This window comes from Camelus ferus, chromosome 10, assembly GCF_009834535.1.
Source record: "Camelus ferus isolate YT-003-E chromosome 10, BCGSAC_Cfer_1.0, whole genome shotgun sequence".
Lineage (NCBI taxonomy): Eukaryota > Metazoa > Chordata > Mammalia > Artiodactyla > Camelidae > Camelus > Camelus ferus.
In genome coordinates this window covers 30635157-30651135 of record NC_045705.1, presented here as the reverse complement: position 1 = coordinate 30651135, position 15979 = coordinate 30635157, and the positions used below count along the sequence as shown (strand labels likewise).

General features: G+C 37.3%; 1 protein-coding gene across 4 annotated transcripts in view; it reads right to left on the bottom strand.

Moving 5' to 3' along the window:
- Positions 1-15979, bottom strand: part of C10H11orf49 (chromosome 10 C11orf49 homolog) — a 170604-nt gene that overhangs the window by 109705 nt on the left and 44920 nt on the right. Inside the window, exon 3 of one of the 4 annotated variants that reach the window (XM_032488626.1) lies at positions 9124-9262. The exons of the other annotated variants lie outside the window; for them this stretch is intronic. The gene's annotated coding sequence lies outside the window, so the exon portion shown is untranslated. The remainder of the gene's footprint in view (positions 1-9123; positions 9263-15979) is intronic. 4 annotated transcript variants of the gene reach the window in all.

Genomic DNA, 15979 nt, shown 5'->3' with positions numbered 1-15979 from the left:
CTTGTCCCACCCTGGGCTGATGCCAAGGGGAAAGGAGAGTATTTCCAGATAAAGTGATCACCAAGCAAATTCTCCCCAGAAGACAAAGCAAAGGACTTCGGTCTTGTGTGCTGCTTCTCTGAAAGTAAACAGCTTTCCATTGGATCTTTGTTTATAGTTCAGTTAGGCCCCCGCCAGAGTTAAAAAATGTTTCAAACTCCCTTTTCAAGCATTCCAACCTCAAAACTTATTGTGGAAAGCCTGGCAAGCTATGGTAAACTCCCAATTGCATATTATCTCCATACCCACTTGTGTAAGTGGAGAAGCAACATGGTTCATTAACACCTTGCAGTTTTAAGTGTTAAGGATCGTCTCTTTTATATGGCTGTTTACTCCATGCCAACAGAGAAAGGCAAATCCATGTACCTCAGGATGGGAAATCAACGCACAGAGCACTGGGAGAAAGTTACTACAAACTCTTTATAGCCTGTTAGAAATTCAGATTATAAAAAGACAATGTAGCAATTTAGAAAATGCTCTTCATACACTATAAAAAACCAGGAAATAAAATTATGTGTACATTATAATTTTAACTACATTAAAGTAGGTCTGTGTAAAGAAAATAATTAAAAATTAAGACAATTGTGTTTACTAATTGTATTAAGGTTGTTGGCCTCTAATGAATTTCTTCCTGTCTCCCAAATATTCTGAAATGTTATTATATGTTAAATTTTTGTAATAAAAATTTGCTTAACAATAGTTACCATAATCTCTTGTTTTTCTCATTCCTACAAGGCCTTTAAATAGAGCTCTTAATAACAGAACTTCCAGGAGTTTGCATAATCTCATTTGAAATCCAGAGTAATTATGATTTCATGATTTCTCTGGGGAATCACTCCCTAGGCTTAACAGGAAAAGTTTCTGGACAAAGAATGCTCCTATTTAGAATGGTGCAGTATTTCTGTTATGTCTTACCTCCTGCTACATGTTACATCTCACATACTTTTTAATGTGGTCTCTAAACCTGTCATCTGTTATTACTTTCTCTTCAGCTCTTTCAACGTTTGTATCTCTTTTGTCAACTGGCTCATCCCATCTGTCCTCTTTTTTTCTGCTCCTGAAGTTAAATTTGGTGCTGCAGGTAAAGCGCCCCTTGGTCATACGCGGATAGATCCTGCCACTGCCTCCCACAGTGTGATTACTCTCTACCTCCAGACCTCAAAACAGCTTCTGTCTGTTTTACTGCTGGATCACATATCATATTCTCATCTTATTTCTTGTCGGTTTTCTTTTTTAGCTTTTTCAACTCAATACTAACTTCCTTCTAGGTTTTTCCCACCCATTGCATATCTGAGCTTTGTACAGCACTAGATGACATTTTAAGGGAAATTCTATTTTATTTTCTGCCTACAGCTACAGCTTTTAGGTTCTTTTATACCATCCTTTTGTTCTCACTAGGATCTCCAAAATATTCCCATTACTATTACCAGCAGATTTTCATTGAAAACCCAACACTATTTTCACGGGTCCCTTAAATGTCAAAACTACTTTCCTTAGTACCACCCCATTTGAGAGCTGGGGGCATGACATTTACCAACTCTCTTAGTTCAAAGCCCAGCCTATAATTCTCAAACCACCATTCTTTGTCCTTGTTCAAGATGATATGAATTAGGTTGATAAAAAATGCTTCATGCAAATGCTTTAGTCAAAGGCCAAAGTCTTCTTGGATTTGACCATAATTCAAAATGATAATAAAATTGAAGAAGTGTTGGGATGCAGGATTTGTTCTGTTAGAGTCACATACATTAGACTTGCAGCTGCTGATTCCATTCTCTTCTGGGTTATCATCTCATCTGACGTCTTGTTTAAATTACTATCATTTCCAGGTCACCTTCTTTGTGTTATTTTTTGTTTTATCTCCAAAGTTGGTCTCACTTTTTAGAAAATAAACTCAGTTTCTTTCAGTAGCCATGTATACTTCTCTTTTAAAGATACTGGTAAATCCATATTTTTTTCCTCTTTTTCAGTTTTATTGGGTAGAATTATTACAGTTCAATTGCACATATACATTGTATTGCATGTAAATACATATATACAGTATACTGCACATTTTTTTAGTTTACATATATGTACTGATTATTGATTCTAAAAACAGATTAGAGCTTTAGTTTTTTAAAAAGTATTCATTTTCCTGACTTTAGCTGTTTTGTATTCTTTTATCTTTCCAAATTCAAGTCCATTCTTTCCAATTTTTTGCATTAGCTAGGAACCTCTATAGTAAGAGAGCTCTAGACATACGTGATTAAAGTAGCCTTAATGATTTGGTAGTCTTTGATGGAAAACAGTCAGTTTCTTCCTGATACCTTTATAAAAAACCCTTCAGATTTTCTTATTAACTCATCAGATTTCAATGTCACTTCAAGTTGTTTTCTTATTTCCAACAGAGAATTTTATTTCTAAAGATATATGAGAAAAGAACCCTAGATAGTAGGCAAGTTCTTGCACAAAATTCTTGAAAACACATGCGAATCTAATGTGTCATCTGGTTAAAGACCTCAGTGAAAGAGGTGCCACAAAGTTTCTGAAGATTCTGGGATAGTTACTCCAAGAAGTCTTAAAGGAAGAACATAAAAATTTAACAAGGAGTTCCTCTGTTCCCCGAACACCTGTTTGTCAGGTGAAGTCTTGAATTCATTCACATAAAACTTTCTCTGTGACATAAACCTTCTTAATATTGATTTATTTTAAAACATTACCACTCTCTAATTCTCTCCTTGGTGACATTTAACCAACTACCAATCTTCCCAAAAATGAAGAACATTTTTCAATATTCTTTTGTGATTGATTGAAAATCACAAAGCAGCTATAGATGACAAAACTTAATGAATCTATACTGAAAACTTATTTTTCCTGCCAAACCTTTAAAGATTTACTTTAAGTAAGAAATGTTTTTTCTTACAAAGAGGAACACAAACAATTTCCCCACTACTTTTTTTTTTCTAAAGGGACACAAACAATAACTTGAACATAAACTTGTACCTTAGGAAATAAGATATTGGTAAAATTACCATATGATCCAGTAATTTCACTTCCAGGTTAATTATCAAAAGAAATGAAAGTAGGGATTTAGATATTTGTACACCCATGTTCATAGCAATATTATTCATAATAGCCAAAAAGTGGAACCAGCCCAGTGTCCATTGACAATGGAATAAACAAAATGTGATATATGCAAACAATGAAATATTTTTTACCCTCAAAAAGGAAGGAAATTCTGACACATGCTACAACATGGATGAACCTTGAGGACACTATGCCAAATGAAATAAGCCAGTCACAAAAAGACAACTGTTGTATGATTCCACTTACATGTAGTATTTAGGGTAGTCAAATGCATAGAGATAGAAAGCAGAATGGTGGTTATCAGGGGGTGGGGGAGGAGGAAATGGGGAGTTAGTGTTTAATGGGTACAGAGTCTCATTTTGGAAAGATGAAAAAGTTCTGGAGATGGATGGTGGTGATGGTTGCAAAATATTGTGAATGTACTTAATGTCACAGAACAGTAGACTTAAAAATGGTTAAAATGGTAAATTTATGTTGTGTATATTTTACCACAATAAAAAAAATTAAGTAATGAAGATACTGGTTAAGATAACAGTAGTAAGCTAACACAAATACCCAGTATGTATATTTATAGAATTGCCTGATGGAATCAGAAATGGAAAGTTGTAACCAAAACATTTTTAAGAGTGGTTCTGAAGTAAGAATGACTACAGCTTTGCTACTGGGAGTGTGAACAGCATCATTATCACTTGGAAGCTGATTAGAAATTGGAATCTCAGGCCCCACCCCAGACCTACAAATCCAATTCTGCATTTTAACAGGATTCCCATGTGATTGATACTCACCTTAAAGTTTGAGAAGCACTAGCCTGGGGCAAATCTTACCACTTTTTTAGCTGTGTGACTTTGGATCTGGTACTAAACCACTTTGTGCCTCAACTATTTTTTATCTGTAAAACGGTGATAACAGGAATGCTTACTTTATAAGGTTGCCAAAGATTAAATGTGATAATAATGCCAATTGTATAACGCTTGGCACATTCAGGGACTATTAGCTATTATCATTACTTTGCAGTGCAGAAAATCTGTGAAAAGTTGATTTCAGGGACTTTTCTAAAAAACAGTAAATTTAGGAAGTCAGTATTTTCCAGAGGATATGAATGGTGTCTGGCTTTAAAGAGATAATTATGAAAAAGGATATGTGGGGGATAATAGTTTGGGCAACGTATGAAGGAATGAAAATGACTTTCTTAGAAAAACCCATTATAGTAGAGGTGGTATAGTGTCAAACTTATTCACAATGGGGCAAATTTTTTTCTTGTTAAAGTATGGGTGGACCAGACAAACATTATTTACAAAATATAAATGGAAGGGAAGCAGCTTTTAATGAAAATGTCATATTTAAAAAATATTTTAGGTGCTAAAATATTTCACATGTCTGAAATCCCCCCGTGGGATATAGTCTTTCAGCTGAAGTATCACAAATATATTTGACTTATGTGATAAAGGACCAATATTTCACTAAGGAGCAGGCTGGAAGAGAGTGAACTATTAACAAGGGGGAGACAAAAAGGACAGCTAAAGAGGCGCCCGTGAACTGCTGGCACCTGGGCCACAATTCTCAGAAGATGTCGTTGAGTTCCTAACCTAATTTCTCTGGCTGGAGATCTTTCTTTGTCCCAGAAAAGACTTTTGGAGACAGAGCGGATTAAAAAAAATAATATTGTTAAGAAGTGAGGTTGCTGGGCTTGCACTTTACTAGCCGGAATCCCTTTATCTTTCCTGAGAGCCCCCCCAGGTCTCTTTTATTCTAGGTCAGTAATTTAACACTCTCAGCTCTCAATTCAAAGCCAGTAATGACCTTGCTGTGCTGAATTATTAGCCTAGGATATAGAAAGAGAGAGAGAAGGAAGGGGGGAAAAAACCCCTAAAAACAACAGAGGCCTTTTGATCAGAGTACCAAACTGCAGTTCGCTGTAACTCAAGCTGCCCATTCTTATATGGCAGGAATTAAGGACTCCCCCTGCCAGGCAGGACCCTATTAAAAGACAATAGCTGTTTGAAAAGGGTAAGCAAGTTGATATGGATATAATAGGCCACATATGGGGGCCCCTTTCTACTCTGAAATAAAGCTCCTTCTTAAGAGTTGTGAGCTGGGAAATCCAGTATTCAGTAAGGCAGGAGGAGGAGATATAATAGAAGAGAGTGGGTAGCCATGCAGAAATGCTTGAAGGTGCTTCAGGAAAAGGGGAGGAGGGCTTTGGGGAGCCTGCAGAGATGAGCATCAATCACTAAGCATAGAAGCTCTCAGAATGGCCAGGTGCTCTTAGGTCCCCAAGAGGTTTTTAGGACCAGTGACGACAAAGATTAGGCTAGAACTAATAGAGTGGTTAGTTTCTCTAATGGGTTAACAACAACAAGAAAAAACAAGTAGCAAAGTAGTAAGCTTTTGCCAGGAATGATGCAGCTGGCAAAAAGTAATCTTTTCTGCCTTGTTTTAGACAATCTAACACGTCAACATCCTAAACTCCTGATGAGTACCATCTAGTACCACTAAATGTTCTTGTTATCTCTAGGATGAAATTAAAAAAAAAAAAAAAAAAAAAAAAAAGCCCTGCGAAACAGAGACAGTAAACTCCAAAGAAATTGCTTCTTGCCTCCCAACTACACACTTCCTCTGATGCAGAGAGGTAACCACAGGACATGGGACTGCTCACTCTATTAGCTAACCCGTACTTCCTTATCTATCACTAAACACTCTGCCCATTAATGGATGATGCTTTTGGAGGGTCTTAAATCCACAGCAGAATTTCCCAACCACTGTTTTAGCTATCTCTAGGATCTTGTTAGTATGTTACAAAACAAGGAAGGATTTAAGAGTGTTTCAAGGTTTCTAAACACATTAATCTAGTTGTTATGACTAAATTCTGAATTCCCAAATTCCAAAGCAAAAATATCAGAAAGAAAAAGGAATTTTTCTTTCCTCACAAGCCCTTTGCTAATTGCCAAGTGAACAGCTCTCCAATTCCCACCCGCTGCAATTAATGGGCTAGCTTGATGGAATGTACAACTAAAGAAAAAAATGCAAGGGATCTCTAACACTTGCTTGTTCCACTGAGTAGCCAACAGGGCACAAAACTGATCTTTAGCCAATTAAACGGTTTTGCTGATTAAAGAGAAGATTTGGATTCCTAGGAAAAAAATTTTTGCCTCACCACTAGGCTTAAGACTCCAAAACAAACGTATTATTTTTACAAAAAGTTATTTGAGATAATTGTTTCCATAAAATACTGCAATTCTAAACTACTCTCCAGTATGTAGACGGTTTCATTTCAGATGGGGTCATCATGTAGGAAGGGAGGGACGAGCAGTGGAGAGCAATGAAACGAGCCATGGAGAACATCAAACACCATGCTCATTCTCTAATTCATGCCTTAGCATATGGTGACCATATTTTCAGAAGTTCAAGTTGGGACACTTGGTCTAAAAAAGTTTTTGTTTGGTGTGTGGGCCACTTCCAGGTGTAAGAAACAGCCTAAAGATTTTATACATATAAGTGAAAAATGATGGAGTATGTTTAAATGCCATGTTAACTGATGAATATTAAATGTCATATCATTTGATAAACCTTAAAATATATACAGTCTATATAATCTGGAGGAGGTACTGGGGATTGAACTCAGGACCTCATGCATGCTAAGCATGTGCTCTACCACTTGAGCTATCCCCTCTCCCTCAGCCTATGTAATCTGAAAAATAAAATTCATTATACAGAACAGTATGTGTAATACGGTACCATTTATATAAAACTACATACTTATGGGTGTATATGCAAGTAGACAAGATGTTTGAAAAAAGAGAAGATGAAGGCACAAATAAAAATTGAAGAAAATGTCTCAGAACTGATAAAAACATGAATTCCTAGATTGAAAGGATCCTTAAAAGCCCAGCACAATGAATGAGTATAGATGCACACCAAGGCACATCACTGTAAAAAATTAGACGCCACGTTTTACTGGGGTGTGTGGCAAAATCACTTTGTAGAAGAGCATGTAGGATAGGAGATGCTGGTGCAGCTATCTTTGGAAAACATAACCTGCCATGGTTGCCCTCTGGCCACAACAATTTACATTCCTCCCAAATGCAAAATACACCCTGCTCCCCTAGACCCTCAGAGCCCAATTCCATTTCAGCATCAGCCCAACTCCCGGATCTTGTCATTTACACCTAGGATGTACAGTGATGATACAGGCCTAAGATAATCACATAGACTTCCATTCAAAAAAAGGGAGAATGGGAGGCAATATAGTGATCATTGGTCCATTACAATTCTGAAATCCACCCAGGCACATGTCTTACTTCCCTGATTTGGGCCCAAAACTCTCCCTGACAATGATTTTCTATGACCTTTGACTCTGTACTCTGGGCTTTTGGTTCCATCTTCTGAATCATGATTTCATGTCCATAAAAACATAGCCTTCGTTTGTAGCTGAGGAGCTTTCTCTGCTTGCTTCCTACCCATGAAGTCTAGGAGTCCAAAGGTCACTTTTTATTTTGTATTACCTCTATATTCTTAGGTTCAAATGGATGATACTTCCATCAATACAATTCTCTTAAAACATGGTTTTTTTTTTTTTAATGAACTTTATTGGGGTTTACTTCACTAGACAAAAGGTATACCCTCAAGTCTCCCTGAGACAGGCCCTTCTCCATTTGAGTTCTCTTATGAGGCTGGTGATGAGATAACACCCTTAAGATCTGTACGTCTTTTGTCTGAGAGAGTCTGAGAGGCTCCACTTCGAAATCTTTCTGAGGTTTTAACAAATGGTTCATCTTTACTCTCAGACCACATTTTTCTGACAGCACTCTGGATTTGATCTTTGCCCTGAGGCACTTTCTTACTTTGAGTACTTTTTTGCTGGTTGGAAAGACAGTGCCAAGCTCTGTATATTTCCTCTAAATTCGTCTCTCATCTCCCTCATGTTTTACTGTAGGCAGCTAGAAAAAGACAGGCAGCCTGGAAATCTCCATAGCTAGACCATTGAGCTCACCAGGTATATTTCCTATTTTTTCACATTACCAAAGGTGACAGTATTGCCAAACTTTCTGTCATTGTATAACAGGGACCGGTTACCTCCAGCTTCCAATAACATTTTCCTCACTCTCTTTTAAGCCTTCATTGATAGTGGGAGTCCGATGGGCCTGAAGGAGACTAACAGTCTCCTCAGAGTCCTTCCTTCTGATTTCTGCCTGCTGCCTGGTCTCAAAGCCAATGACGCCTGTTTATATATTTGTTACTGCAGCACCTCACTCCCAGGAACAAGTTTTGTTCCAGTCATCTATTGCTGCTTAACAAGCCACACCAAACTTAGCGGCATAAAAACCAACAATTTTATTATGCTCGTGGATTCAGTGGGTTTAGGAATTATACGGAGGACAGCAGAGAGGCCCAGTCTCTACTCCATGATGTCTGGACCTGACTTAGAAGGCTTGAATGGCTGGGTGCGGATGGAATTACCTGGAGGCTTCTCCACTCACATGTTGGGCACCTAGACTAGGATTACTTGAAGGCCAGGCTTGTGGGTGGGCTTCTTACAGCATGGCACCTGGTTGGTAAGAGGGGTCCTGAGAGGGAATGTCTGAAAAGTGCGTTGCCAGAGACAGACTCTACATGGCCTCTTGTGACCTAGCCCTGGGAAGTCACAAAATGTTACTTCTATCATTTTCATATTCAAAGGGAGGGGTCCTAGACCCCACATCTCCAAAACAGGAATGTCAAAGAATGTGGGGTCCTTTTTTAAAATCACTACACCAAAACCAAGGAAGAAAGAAGACAGGGGATCCCAAGGGTAATGGGGAAAGTCCAGAGATCCCGAGATCACTGCTGTATAGCAGGCACAGAGATAAAATAATAAAGATAAAGCATTCAGAAGATTCTGCAGAAGACTCCTAATATACATGCTTCTACCAGAGTCAGTCCTGGCAGTTAACAGATAATGCATTTTAAAAGGATAGCCAAGGAAAGCTTTTTAAAAAAGAATATTTACAAAGGTGCAGACAGGGTTAAGGGAAAGTGGATTACCTTAGGGCTAGCAACAGTTAGGATCTGTTTTTACCCCTAGGCCTGAAGAGACAAGCGGAGGGAATGGTTTCTTGAATCCAGAAAGAGTAGGGACCATCCAACTTGAGTTGTGACCTTCAGTAGAGGAACCCACAGCAAACTGGTAGAGAGAGAAACAAGTGAATACATATATGCAATCTCTCCTCCTGCCCTTCAGTCCCCCATCAACACTCCCCATGGGCTTTAATTCAAATGGAAGCCACAGGGCAGGAAAGTCTATGGACTAAAGTCCATACAGACTTACCTTCTAACATAGAGAAATGTGGAGAGTGGGTATAGAGGGGCAAATGAAAAATAAATAGCACAGTACTAAAGGGAAATTTATTCAGTTGGGTAGAATTTAGTTCAACTGATGATAAGTTTATAGGAAACTCACCAAACAAGAGGAAAAAGGGGGCAATTCCAGGGGTGAGAAGGTTGTACAACATAGTCCAGGTGTCAACAATGCTCTAGAGTTATAAAATATAAACCTGGATATTTATATAACAACAATCTTGATATATGTATTGGAAGGTTAGGGGGTGGGTAAGTTAAGATACATATGTGTGGTAAAGTGTGTTAAAGGGAATTAGACTTACATCTTACACAGCAGTAAGATAGATAATGCCTGATTTTGAAAATATCAAGAAGCAGCAACATAAGCAAGTAATTTAGAGATCTAGAGATAAATGCTAAGCAAATCACTCTGAGTTGAACTTGATTATTTCTAAGGAATGAGAAACTAAATTGAGACTTTTGAGGGATTTTTTTTTTTTTTACAATTCTTGTAGAACTATTTTACTCTTTAAACTGTATGCACGTATAACTTTGCTTTAAAAAAATAAATAAATCAGGGAAAGAAAACTCAGCTTAGAGGGCTACCTGTTCTATGATACCTTCCCTGATACTTCAGGCTTAATTAATATATCTTTCCTCTGGACCTTCTTATTCTTACCATCTTGAACCTCTAGTTAGCTCAAATCACAAGTAAGTTAATCACTGGCCTATGTGACTGTGAGTACCCTCAAGGTAGGGACCATGCCTTATTAATCACTATTTCCCCAGCACCTGCCAGAAACTCAGGAACATAAAGGGTCTGTAAGAAATATTTCCTGAATTGAATGATCTCAGGCAATGGCACCAATATCCTACCAGTCACATTGGATAGAAAAATTCCATGAACAAAATATCTTTCCAACACCTCACTTAACTCTCTTCCTGAGCTCTTTACTTCACAACATGCTGGATATTTGTGTCCCCCTCAAAATATGTATGTTGAAACCTAATCCCCTATGTGACAATATTTGGAGATGGAGCCTTCAGGAGGTAGGTCATGAGGGAGGAGTCCTCATGAATGGGATTGGTGCCCTTATAAAAGAGGGCCGGAGGAGGTCCCGTGCCCCTTCTGCCATGGTAGTATACAGCGAAAAGACAGCTGTCTATGAACTAGGAAGCAGAGCTCAACAGACATGGAATCTGCCAGCCTTGATCTTGCACATTAAGCCTCTAAAACTGTGAGAAATAGATTTCTGTTGTTTATAAGCCACATAGTCTATGATAGTTTGTTTAGCAGCTTGAATAGACTAAAGCACTGACCATAGACACTTTGTCATTGTCTGAATACACCAAACCTCTGCGCCCTTGCTCATGCTGATCCCTTGGCTGGAGATGCCCTCCCTGCTCAGTTCCCAGTCTCCATTATTCATCTTCTAAGGACCATTTGAAGCTTTTCTCAAAATTCATAGTCAGAATAAACCTCTTTTTCCACTTATCCCAAAACACGCTGCCTGAAATTCTACTTGGCACTTACTTAATAGCATCTTAATAATTATGCCTACATCTGATTTTCTTCTTGAGTTCATATGTTCCTTGAGTTCAATGGGCTTATTCATCTTATATCCTTCACCAGCATGGTGTCTAGCATATAGCAGGCAGACAAACATTGTAGAATAACAAGTGTTTTTCTGATATGTAAACTGCCATTACTTCTTCCTCCCATAAGAATGACAGTGAATTCCTTGAGGGTCATGTATGGCATAGTGATTGGCATTTAGTAAGACAATAAATAGTTACAATTTTATAATTTTAAAAGTTAAAAGAAGACCAGGTAGTGAATTTATTTCTCAGCCTTTATAAGGCACTGTCTTTTACTATGCCTTTCTTCTTATCTCAACATAATTGAGCCTTCCACAAACTGGCCCTGTCCTAATTATATATTTCCTGTTTGTTGCTTTTCAACATGTACTAGTCCTCCACAAGTCAAGTTAGACTCCTTTATGACCCCTTACAGTGTATGATATTTTCTACTCCTGCTAATATAATTACATTCCACTAGAATAAAATGTCCAAATACTTCCTCTTATAATAACGGTAGACCAAGTAATTTAGACCAATGCTCCTGGCTGAGAAAAACCAGATGAACTATTAAAAGCATCTGTTGGAAGTCATCAGAGAGCCAGGAAGTCAAATGAAGAATGACAAGGCCAGGTTATAAAAGGAGAATAAAATCCAAAGAGGTGAGTCCAGCGTTTGGTGCCACTTTTCCCCAAGGGCAGGAATTCCAAACAGAAGGGTCCATGGATTGAATTCAAGGGATCCACAAACTTGGACAGAAAAAAAAAACTACATCTTTATTTTTGCTAACCTTTAACTGGAATTTACTATTTCCTTCAATTATGAATGTAAACATAGTACAATCAGTAGTACCTGTGGTTTTTTTCAACAATAGAAATCTCAGATATTTTCATATCACATTAAAGTTGTTCCAGATATCCCACAATACCACTTATCACCACTTCAAAATAAGGTATTATTATACCCACTAGTAGTTCCAGGGGCTTCTGCCAGTCATGAAAGAGGCAGCTGACAGACTGAGCAGGTAATAGTTTTGAATTAATGTTAGGTCCTTGGGTTTTCAAATGATTTTCTTAAAACTTGGCAGTCAAAACACTGGAATTCAGGACCCACCCAGGTTGGGGAGAGGGACTCTGGTAAATCCAGAAGTATTTGGACGTTTTATTCTAGTGGAATGTAATTATATTAGCAGGAGTAGGCTCTGGTGGGCACCATAAAAAGCTATATATAGAAACAGATCAGCCCTCTCTGATACTTTAGCCCAGCTTCAAATGATTTCAAGCCCTGACTGGATTGAGGTAATCCGGGATTGCTAGTGCTCAGGCCATCTGCCAGAAGCAAATGTAAATCCTCTCTGAAGAAAGATAACATCATTCTAGGCCTCAGATTATTTCTATAGATTTTCATATACAATATACAACACTCAACTAAAAGAAAAAAGTATATAAGAAGATAAGACAATGGAGTGAAAAACCAAGAGATAGAACTGATAGTAAACACAAACCCACAGGGAATCCAAATAATGACTGAAGGACTCTTTAATAACCATGATTAACTTTGGTCAAGCAAATGAAAGATAAGATCTAGTAAAGAAACCATTAAAAGAGAACTGAATGGCAATTCTTGAACTAAAAAAATATAATAGGAAAAGGCTACATATTGTATTATTCCAACTGTATGACATTCTAGAAAAGGAAAAACTATGAAGACACGAAAAAGATCAATAGTTGCTGGGGGTTGGGGTGGGAAAGAGGGATAAACAGGTAGAGGAGAGGATTTTTAGAGCAGTGAAAATATTCTGTATAATAGTATAATGATGGATATGTCATTATACATCTGTCCAACTCCACAAGATGCACAACACCAAGAGTGAACCCTAAGGTAAACTATGGACTTTGTGTGATAATGATGTGACAAAGTAGGTTCATCAATTGTAACAAATGTGCCACCCTGGTAGGGGATGTTGATAATGAGGGAAGCTATGCATTTTGAGGAGCAAATGGTATATGGAAAATCTCTACCTTCCTCTCAATTTTGCTGTGAACCTAAAACTGCTCTAAAAATAAAGTCTTTAAAAAACAAACAAACAAAACATACTTGAACTGTATAAGGTTTTCACAATAAACAACAGGAATAAACATTAGAAAGTAAGCAAATTAAAATCTTCTTCACTGCTGAGAATAAAAATAAGAAAGAATGAATATGCACCATGCAAGGGGCAGGGGGCAAGAATAAGAAAAGTATGAGAAATACTAATAATGAATCCTAAGGTTTCTTCAAACTAACCTTCAACCATTCAGTTTCCCCACTTTGCAATTACTTTTTTCATTCTCTTGTATTTAAAACAGACTGATTAAAAGTACCATAGTAAGACTAAAAAAAAAAAAAAATGGAATTATAAACTCAGTAGATGGGTTTAACAGCAGATTAGACATAAATGAAAAGAGAATTGATGAATGGAAAATAAGTCAGGAAAATATTCAGAATTAAGCATAAAAGACAAAATGATGAAAAATGCATAAAAGTGCATAAGACAGGATACCATGAAAAGGTCTAACGTTTGTGTAACTGGAATCCCAGAAGGACTGTAGATAGTAGAACAGAAGTAAATTTGAAAAGCTAAGCACTGAGAACTTTCCAAAACTGATTAAAGACATCAGGTTACATGTTTGAGAAGCACTAAGAACCAAAATTAATTTATAAATATAAAGAAAAGCAAACCTAAGCACATTATAGAAAAACTACCAAAAAAAAAAAAAAAGACTAAATATCCAAAAAGTTGCCAGAGATTATTATAAAAGGACAGATTATTTTCAAAGGTGTAAGAATAAGACTGACAGCTGACTTCTCAACAGAAATAGTGTAAACCAGAAGACAGTGGAGTGGTATATACAAAATGCTAAAGGAAAATAACTGCCAGCCTAGAATTTATACAAGAAAAAACTGCCCTTCAAAAATAACGGGAAAAACTTAAATAAGGTCTATAGATAGTTAACAGCTTTCAGTTAATAAGTCCCTGATTTTCATAATTATACTAAGGTTATAGAAGATGTTAACATTAATGACAGCTGGGTGATAGGGATATAGGAACCTACATCATTTTTTGCAAATTTTTTGTAAGTCTAAAAAAATTAAAAGAGGAAAAAAATGAAATAAAGCTAGTTTCAGTATAAAAGCCAATTTCAGAATGGAAGCTCCATGAAGGTTGGGGTTTCTTGTGTTCTGTTCACTTCTGTAACCCCTAGCATCCAGAATACTAACAAAAAGGCACTCAGTAAATATTTGTTGAATGAATGAACAACAGTAGCAATAGCTATCATTCATTCAACACTCAGCATATCTTACATAGAATGCCAAGCACTTTACATTCATTATATCATTTAATCCTTCTAACAATCATGTAACATGAAATTTTACATTTTTACATGAGTCTCCCTATTTTATAGATGAGGTTAAGCAACCTGCCCAAAATAACATACTAGTTAAGTTGCAGGCTCTCAGACATACATCTGATTACAAGGTCTGTGTTTTTACCACTATGTGGCTTTCATATTACTTAAAAATACTTCTTTCTTTTTGCTTATCCAAATTCTACTCATCTTTCCAGGTTATGTTAGTCAGCATTATCCCAAGAAACAAAACCAATAGAGATACAGAGAGAGGAAATTTATTTTATGTATTATGGAATTGGCTTCTGTGATTATGGAGGCCAAGAAGTCCCATGATCTGCCATCTGCAAACTGGAGAACCAGGAAAGTCAGGTGGTGTAATTCAACCAAGTCTGAAGGCCTAAGAGTCAGGGAAGCCAATGGTGTAAGTCCCAGTTCATGTCCAAAGGCCTAAGAATCTAGGGGGCCAATGCTTAAGTTCTAGTTCAAGTTTGGAGGCTTGAGAACCAGAAATGTCAATGTCTAAGGGCAGGAAAAAATGGACACTCAGCTCAAGCAAAAAGAGTCCATTTATCTTTCTTTACTTTTTTGTTCCAAACAGGTCCTCAATGAATTAGATGATGCCAACAAGCACTGGTGAGGGCAATTTTCTTTATTCAGTTTACTGATTCAAATGCTAATCTCTTCTGAAAACCCCTTCATAAACACATCCAGAAATAATGTTTTACCAGCTATTAGAGCACCCCTTAGCCTGGTCCGATTGCCATAGAAAATTAACCATCACACAGGTCAAGACAAACTCCTCTATGATGTAACTACTCTGGTACCCATTATGTCACCTTACTCTCAGATCTCACAGTTTAAAGCCATTGTATAAGGTCTTGAATTGTTCTCTAATTGCTAATTAATAAGCTTTATCTCCTCAACCAGAGTACATCCCCTTATAGGTATGTGACCATATCTTGTATGCCTAATGATACAGGCCACGTTTGAAGCTCTATAACAATACTTTATTTTTTGGTAAAAGCATGAAGAAAAACATTTAGTTGGAAAAACCATGAAAAGAACAGTGTTTGGGGATACTTTAGAGATCAGGCCTGTGTGGTTTAAGATTCCAAACAACAAATTGACTCAGAAAAACACTACCTTAAAAAGGTGGTTTTTACATCAATTTTCTATAATATCTTTTTTCCTGACAGCAAGTTAGTGGATGTTCAGGGCCATTTGGATGTAGCAGCATAGTTCTCCTGGTTAAACCCCCTTGAAAGGGCACATATATTGCATAGAAGGTGAAGTCTGAGAGTGTGCAGATGAACAATTATCCCCACACATGCAAACTGCAGCTTGTGTGGTGTAAATATACTCTCCCTGCCTGGAAATGCCTGCGTAACATTCTCTCTTTGGGCTCTGTGGTTTCTCAATACATTCCAACTGTTTGGAGGCTGGAGTTTGGCTCAGTAAGCACAGATAAACAGCTTCCTGGAGCAGGCTGCCAGTGTGACGAGCAATGACCTCAACAGAGAATGTCTGCTTTTCATTATCCTGAGCACATCACTGTATTGCTAGAGCTAAGAGTAGGAACAACACAAGTGGAA